Source organism: Sciurus carolinensis, chromosome 15, assembly GCF_902686445.1.
Source record: "Sciurus carolinensis chromosome 15, mSciCar1.2, whole genome shotgun sequence".
NCBI lineage: Eukaryota > Metazoa > Chordata > Mammalia > Rodentia > Sciuridae > Sciurus > Sciurus carolinensis.
In genome coordinates, this window is record NC_062227.1 from 15647875 (window position 1) to 15657229 (window position 9355).

Genomic DNA, 9355 nt, shown 5'->3' on the forward strand with positions numbered 1-9355 from the left:
GTGGCTTGTACCTGTCATCCTAGTCATTCAGGGGGCTAACGTAGGAGGATTGAGAGTTCTAGGCCAGCCCAGGCAACTTAGCAAGACTCCTGGAACAAACAAGCAAAAAAGAATGATTCCACACACTGAACGACTCCATTTATACAAAGTTTAAAACAGCGAATCTAACTCATGTGTTAGAAGTCAAGAGAGTAACTGCTTCTAGCAGGGGCACAAAGGGGCTTGGGATTCTAGTAATGTTCTCTTGGTTGATTGGTACTTTATGGGCCCATTCCTTTTGTGATAATTCATACACATTTACAGTTTGTGTATTTTATCTATAAATATTATATTCTGTGGGGGTTTCTCAGCCACATCCCGCGTGGATGAGAAAAGGGTTAACTGCCAGAGGATAATGTTGGCTGTAAATCAATCAATTACCCATAAACTTATCTAATCAATAAACATACAAGAGCCAATACTCCTTTTAAATGAGAGGGGGCAAGATGGATCAGGACATACCAGATCTGGCCTCTAACAAGATGTAGTAGCCCACCACTCCTTTATTTATAATCACACAGGTAAAGGGGCCTGGACCAGGAGGGGCTTCTATGATGAACAGGATGGGGTGGAGTTAAGGGAGCCATTTGCTCAGGGAAACTAGAACCAGACAGGGAACCATTCCCACACAGCACCACATACTCCCTATTGATCTGGGACAGTCCTCTGTGGCTACCAGTTCCTAGGGGTCAGGCCTCTGTGTCCCATGGCTCAACCACGTCTGATTCTGCTAGATGAGGATGGCTCCCCACAATACTCTAAAACAGTTCTGTTTATTATGTACAAACACATATATACTACAGTACATTTAAGTGTTGAAGGACTCGTATGCAAAACATAGACAGGATCACTACAAATTAAAAATATGGAAACTTGGTGAAATTAATGAAAAGGGATCTTCCGAGAGTGACAAGGAGTCAGACAGGTCCTAGACAGCATCCTGGGAGCTGCTGGCCCATCCGCCACCTCTCCATAGATTTGATCAGTAAAAACTCAATGGTCCCTAAGAAAATCGACAATTTGTTGCAAATTGGTTCCTCCTTCCTCTTCCCCTCCAAATCCCAGAGTTCTACAGAGGCCATCATGGGGGAAGCTGTACAGGCAGGAGAGTTGTGCCACAGCCAAGGACGCCCAATCTCAAAAGGGACTGCTGGTCAACTACCCATTCACCCCCCACCCCCAACCCCCAAGAGATCTTTATGGATCGTAAGCAAATTTGTGGGGAGAATTTTTACTCTCTATTTTAAATGTAAAAGTAGATGATGACTGGGCACCTCTAAGCCCAGAGACATAGAAGTCTGAGGCAGGAGGATCACAAGTTCAAGACCAACCTCATAATTTAACAAGAACTTCAGCAATTTAGTGAGACCCTGCCTCAAAATAAAAAAAAATAATAATAAAATAAAAAGGGCTGGGGATATAGTTAGTGGTAAAGTGCTCATGGGTTCAATTCCCGGTACAAAAAAAAATTTTTTTTTTTCGTTTAAACAAACTCAAGAAAGGCATTTTCACTTATACATTATTCTACTGACTTTCCTTCTATGCGTTTGTAATCCATGGTAGAAAATGATTGCCTCACTCCCTCTTCCATCTTCCATTTCTGAGCTAAAGAAATTTTTAATGTTGTAATTTTTCACTGGTTAATTAATCATTTCATCTTTAGGGGTTACAGTTTTAATCTAGAAGGTGTTAGTGATAAAGTTCTCAACTTTAATAAGGTTGAGAAAAGAGTAATTTTTGATCCCAGGGCCTCACACATTCTAGGGAAGTGCTCTGTCACTGAGCTTATACACCCAGCCCACATTCTGCACTGATAATTGAAAAATACATTTTAGCAATTTCTTCAGTTGTTATAAAATCAGATGTGAAGTGTTTCCTAAAATCACCAGCTGACTAGATTTCATTTGGTTGAGAAAATATTTAAGTTATGAAATATTTTTAGTCATTCAGGCTCACAATTACCATTATCCTGTTTCTAAAATGGAAAAGGAAATTTGCAAGAGGGATCTCAATTCTGGAGGTCAAACCTATAGTTTTCATTCTTTCTCAAAATTCTCATCCAGAGTTACTTGACTGTTCAGTGGTAAAGTCCGCAGGACTCAGTAGCTCAAGCTTCACTTTTTCTTCAGGAATCTTTCAATGCTTAAAAAAAGAGAACACCTTAAAGTGAGACTTACTTTTGTAAATAAATGGGACCAAGCAAGATGTTACTGAAAAGAAAATTACACAGAGGCTAGGAGACTTGCTGGGAGGATTTTGAATAACAAAACCTATATAGAGGGCACAACATGATGTACAAAATCTCTTTCTATTTTTTCCTATAATGGAATGTTTGTAAACCATTGAATGGGGGTTTATAGAAATTTGTTTACCTTTTTTATATATATTAAATAAAACTTACAGAAGTTCATTGTTTTGGATTAGGCTCCTGCATGGGGCTCCAAAAAATCAAAATGGAGTCACTCATGCTAAAGTTCTATATCACTCAACCAAAATTAATTTATTAACTGATCTTCTGAGAACCCAAGAGAATCAGAGAGCGCTAAATTTCCCAAACAGTCCAGTGGGCATGATAGTGAGGTTTCCTCTATCTTAATCCTCTAATCCTTACAAAAAGCAGCCAGAAATTAGCCATTCATGTATTTTCCTATTGCTCTGTCTCCCGCCTTACAAGAAAAGTAACTTTGAAATAACCAATCTGTTCTTTTATCTTTCTTTCTGCTTTTTCCCCCAACCCTTCTCTGTTTGTAAATCCAACCCCCGCTTCTCACCTCATTAGAATGCTTAGTGTTTTTTTGAATATAAAGTCTCCTGATTCTAGAATGGCAAAATAAAGCCAACCAAGATCATGAACTAAATTGTTGTAGCTTTGTGTTTTGATTGTGGTCAGAAGGTGCTGCTCACCTTCCCCAGCATCCCCTACCTCTGAGCCTAGTAGGCACTGGAGATGGGAAGCAGGCAGGAAGGAGCCAGGGGGTGCCACCCAGGGGTTCCTCAGAGTGTGGCTTTTGGGTCAGTAGCAATCACAGATCTTGTTAGGAAAGCAAGTTCTTCCAGATCTGATGAGTCAGATCAGTGTAAATCCTCTGGGTGATTCTGATTCACACTCATGTTTGAGAACCTCTACACTCTATTTCCAAAGAAAAGATTTATTTCCAAGTTCGGAAGACTCCATGAATACCTCAGATTTTAGTTCAAAGCAAGAAAACAAAACCTAATGGGAAACAATTCTTGACAAAAAGTTTTTCTTCCTAAAGTAGATGGGAACTGATAATGGGGGGCAGGCAGGGGGAGTGTCACAGCGAAGGCACACATGTTCTTTCTAACTAATGGAGGAAATATCAGTTTACACAATTGATTAAATTATTTAAAATATTATAACTAATCTAAAAGAGAAAGCACTAATTTTTAGTTAGAATTTTTCACTTTGCAGTTTCCTTATCTAAATTCTTCTGGTAGGAAGGGGTTAGGAATGTAGTCAGTAGTACAGCAGGTGCTTAGCATGCTTGAGGTCCTGGGTTCAATCCCCAGCACCAAATAAATAAATAAATAAATAAATAAATAAATAATTTTAAGAATGAGTGGTATAAATACAGGAAACTATTTTATAAGCATAAACACAGTGAAATATATCCTTAGGATTTTCATTCCTTCTGACACAAAAATTGTTAAATATAAGAGAATTCTCAAAGGAAATAATTTCAATATGTTCTTGTATATAGTGCCTAATTATGGATTTGACATGTGGCAAATAGTAATAATTGACTCATAGATAAACAATCTGCAGATTTTTTTGACCTTCAAGGTATAATAAATGCTAAACCATTTTATGGCTAATGGTATTCCAGGTAGAAATGCAAATATTTTGAAATGTAACTAAACCAGGCATCTCATTCCAAAGGTGAAGCCAGGGGCACAGTGAAACTTGTGGGTGCTCTCTTATCTAGCTGACACCAACATACTGGACCCTGGAGTGAGGGGCTGCAGAAAGATCAGAATGTCCTTTGCGAACTTTTACTGCAACACTAGATTCCCACCTTAGTCCTACATCCTAACAATGTGCTGAGTCAAAAACACTACCAATGTGACTTCTGGGCTGGGGAGATAGCTCAGTTGGTAGAGTGCTTGCCTTGCAAGCACAAGACCCTGGGTTCAATACCCAGCAACACACACACACACACACACACACAAAGTGACTTCTACTGATAGAAAGTCCCAGACATATTGGTAGGATTTAAATTTTAAAACAAGAAAACAAAAGTATTGGAGGAAGGAAAGGGAGTTGAGGGGAGGAGAAGAAAGAAGTCTCCCTGATGTGAACAGGACTGAATTAAGTGGAACATCTTTGTAGACCCTATAGGAAGTTTCAAAAGCCATCGTTTCCATTGGGATTGCATTTCCTTTTTACACAAATTGGCACAGAACGCACAAGCTATTAAAGCCACATATTTAAGCATTTAGATTATAGTTAAGAACATGGTTTAGACCCTTGAGATCAAGATACAATCTAACACATCCACAATTTTTCTATCACCTCTTCTGTTAAAAGAAAATATTTGATGATATGGTCACACTTGTTAGAAGTGTGAAGAAGGGGAAGTGTGTCACTGTTCCCTGATGTCCTGAGCTGCAGATGTGACGATCCCACCTGTTCTGTGAAGCAGAGAAGTGTGACAGATGTGCGGAGCCCTAAGTCTATGCTAATTGTGCAGCCAGGACTGGTTCAGAGACTGCCCTCTACAGACTGCATTGCTGAAGACAACATTACCCAGAACTCCCTACCAGGTTCCCTAAACTCCTGAGGAATTTGAGGGGAAAGAAATGAGGTGGAGGAGTGACAAAGATTCTTTGCCTTTACCTGGCCAAACTTTAACCAGGCTCCTGAACCATCTCCTGGCCCCATCTCTTCACTTCTTTGGAAAATCCAGCTTTAGCAAAGAACCCTGCTGAGTGGGTTTGGCCAGAACTCACCATCACTGATATCTGATCTTCCTCCAGTCCCCAGATGATGTTTGGTCATCCTGGCCTCTCTTCAGCAGGAATTCCTTTAGGAGAGTTTAGTCAGAATCCCCTCATTTTTCGGTATTTGTCTGTTTCTGTTACTATAATGAAACACATGTAGTCAGGTAACTTTTTAAAGAAGAGATTTGTCTAGCTGAGTTCTGGATATCTAAGGACATGACACCAGCATGGGCTTGGCACTCGTGAGGGCCCAATGGCAGATGGCTTCATAACAGGAGTATATATAGATGGAAGAAGTAGATCATATCTTGGAACAAAAAACCAGACAGCAATCCAGGGTCAGATTGCTCTTAGAGGATGTTGCTCTTGCCAGAATTCAGGGAGTCCGGGGGCTGGGGAGATAGCTCAGTCGGTAGAGTGCTTGCCTTGTAAGCACAAGGCCCTGGGTTCAATCCCCAGCACCCAAAAAAAAAAAAAAAAAAAAAAAGAATTCAGGGATTCCGTAAGAACTACTTTAATCCTTTCCATGGTCATATCCCCAGTGACTTAAAGACTCCCTACTCAGCTCCACTTGTTAAAGGTCCTCTCACCTCCCAATACAGCCACACTAAGAACCAGGTCTCCAACATGTGAACCTTTGGGGAACACACTCAAACCATATCCAAATTATAGGCCTCTCTTACCCCTGATGTTTTCTCTTAGTAATTTTCCATCTACTGTCTGCCCTGCCTCTAAGTCCTTGGCCATCAATCTCCACTTGCCCTGCTGTATTTATAGTTAAGCTGAACCTCTCTCCCCAATGCAAGACCCTGTATATTGATCCCTGTACCTGTTGTGATGTTCCTGAGAAAGTCTTCCTTCCCATGTTTTAACAAGTGTCATTGGATAATTTTTTCTTTAATGGAAGAAAATAATTTTTTCTTTTTTTTTGTGACCAGGAATTGAACCCAGGGATGCTTAACCACTGAGCAACATCCCAAGCCCTTTTTTATATTTTATTTAGGGACAGGGTCTCACTGAGTTGCTTAGGTCCTCGCTAAGTTGCTGAGGTTGGCTTTGAACTCAGGATCCTTCTGCTTCTGCCTCCAGAACCACTGGGATTACAGGTGTACACTACTGTGCCCAGCTGAAAGAAAATCATCTTGACCAAATGATATGGTCTGGATGTGAGGTATCCCTAAAAAACTCTTGTGTAAGACAATGCGAGAGGATTCAGGGGGGAAATGATTGGGTTGTGAAAGCCTTAACGCAATCAGTGAATTAATCCCCTGATGGGATTAACGGAGTGGTAACTGGAGGTAAGTGGGGTGTGACTGAAGGAGGTGGGTCATTGGGGGCATGGTTTTGGGGTATATATTTGTATTAGGCAAGTGGAATTTCTTTCTGCTTACTGATCGTCATGTGAACTGCTTCCGTCTGCCAGATTCTTCCACCATGATGTCCTGCCTCATCTTGAGCCCCAGGGAATGGAGCCTGCTGTCTATGGACTGAGACCTCTGACACTGTGAGCCCCCAGATAAACTTTGCCTCCACTATAACTATGCTGGTCAGATCTTTTAGTCACAGTGGCAAAAAAAGCTGACAAAAACACCAACATCCTGAAATGTGCCCAGTGCCTTGCATATGTAGTCCTATGCATGAAAAAAGTCCAGTGACACACAGTTACCACTGTCTCCAGTCCAGATGCCTCTCTACAGAGATTGTGCTGGCCATTACCCCTAAGATGGCCATTGCCACTGGGAAGATCAAGGGCAGACAACTCCCCCAAGCTGGATCAATCAGATTTTCTCTGGGGAGTCTTGGAACACAAGAACTGAGAAAAGGAACCAGTTAGCTGTGTTAGCTGTGGAGAATAACAGAAGTGCAATGCCATGCCTGGTTGTAGTTCAAGTCTTCATTGCAGGAGACCAAAGGCAGGAGAAAGTGGAGGTAAGAAGCCACAAGTGGGTCAGCAGACATAGCTTGTAGGAAGAAGTGGAGTAAGAAACTTCATTCTGCACAGAAGTGTCATGCGCAAGTATGTATGCCATTAACATACACCAAACATAAAGTTTATGTCTTTCCACAATGTTATTCAATAAATCCACAAGCTAAAAGCTACAACATTTTCATTAGTTGCAATTCACAGAGTACTTGGGGCCGGGGGTCACCTCATAATCATAAACAGGTCAATCCAGTCTCCAAACTTAATTTCTAAAACCTATAACACTCAATTCACACATCATACTTTACACAAAAAGAAAGACTAAGGTAGGGTTAAGGCAGTCTCAGGGTTACAGATGCTGTGTCAAAAGCAAAGACTGAGAGTAGACACCTATGCAAAGAGTCACTGTAGGTCAAGTAAGGGTTTTTTTTTTTTTTTGGTACTGGGGATTGAACTCAGGGCCTTGTGCTTGCGAGACAAGCGCTCTACCAGCTGAGCTATCACCCCAGCCCCAAGTAAGGGTTTTGATCAATCAGTTCTGCAGATCTGTTAAGGTTCTAACTGACAGCACTTTCAGCATTGATTTGAAGCTTGAAATGGACTATGCATAGTCTCATGGGCAAGAGAAGCTGCTCTGAGCTGAAGCCGAGGGACAGAGAATAGGAGTTTATCACTGTAGCAATTTTCCTGGACAAAATTCATGATGAGTGACCAGGTGACAAGGTCATGGGCTACTGTATCTAGTCCTGGGTGGGGTGGGGAGGGGGCTCCTTTATGAGTGCAGGTGAACAGGTTATGTCTGTGAGATTGATGAGCTCCTGGGTCTGGCATTTCTGATGTGATTTGGGATGCCCAACGTCCAGGCACTCCTGATTTAGTTTAATAAGTTGGCACAAATAGGTTATTTATCAATTTGTGCCTTATAATTGTGCTGGGCAGGGCTAGGGTTATGGCTCAGTGTTAGAGCACTTGCCTAGCAAGTGTGAGGCACTGGGTTAATTCTCAGTACCACATATAAATAAATAAAATAAAAGTCCATTGACAACTAAAAAATATTTTAAAAAATAATTGTGCTGTGCAGTTGATGGCTTTTTACTTGTACAAACAAGGTGTAGTTTTTCTACACTGGCACTTGTTTTCAGAATAGAGTAACTCATGGTAAACTACTGCTTTATAAAATGGAGTAACTCAGGATTAGGCACAGCCTAAAGTCTACTGTTCCATAAACATGGAACTCACCATTTCATCTCTTAGAGGCTTGAGGGAATAACTGCTATATCCTTCATAAAACCATCTTTTACCTAAGATTAACTTGAATGGGCCTGTGTTCAATTCCCAATCTTCTTCTGGGAAGATATAATTAACTTTTTTTTTGGTGCTGGGAATTGAACTGAGGGACACTTTACCACTGAGCTACATTCCCAGTCCTTTTTATATTTTAATTTTGAGACAGGGTCTCTCTAGATTGCTGAGGGTCTCACTATATTGCCAAGGCTGGCCTTGAACTTGCAGCCCTCCTTCCTCAGTCTCCCAAATTTCTGGGATATGGGCACATGCCACTACTCCCAGGTAACATTCTTGATTTAAAAAAAATTAAAGCAATTCAAAGACAAATTTTGAAATTAGTTAAGACTTGTTCTGAGAAACTTATCAGCTACCCAGTCAAGCAAGACAAAGGTGATCTTTAATTAAACCACCTTTTCTAATTGTATTTAGTCTTCATCATCTAATAACCATTTTATTTTTCTGAAAAATGTTCTACCAAGAGTAAACTACATTGTTCTCCCAGGGACCTTTTCCTTTGGATGTAAGGTTGTACTAAATTTCGTACCTTAATTATCTGCAAAGTTGGTTTCAGCAAGGAGAATCAGTCATTCTTTGAGGCAGTAGTTGTCAAATGTGATCTTCATCAATAGCCTTTCCTGGTGTTATGGTTTGGATATAAGGTGGGCCTCAAAAGCTTCTGTGTTAATGCAGGAATATTTAAAAGTGCAGTGATTAGATTATGAGAGCTGTAACCTAATCAGTCCATCCTAGTTTGAATTAACTGGGTTGTAATTGTAGGCAGATGGGGCATGGCTGGAGGACATAGATGGGTCACTGGGGTGTGCCCTGGAAGGATTCATTTATCCTGCAGCCCTTTCCCCTTTGTCTCTCTGCTTCCTGGCCACCATAAGCTTTCCCCCACCACGTTCTTCTGCCATGATGTTGTGCTTTATCTTAGGCCCAGAGCAATGGAGTTGGCCGATCATGGACTAAACATTTGATGGACTAAACCTCTGAAACTGTGAGCCAAAAGAAACTTCTCCTATAAGTTGTTAGGTTACTTTGGTCACAGCAATGTAAGGCCAATTAACACATCTAGGGGAACTTGATGGAAATGCAAATTATCACCTTGCACCCAGATTTACTGAATAGGAAATTTTTGGG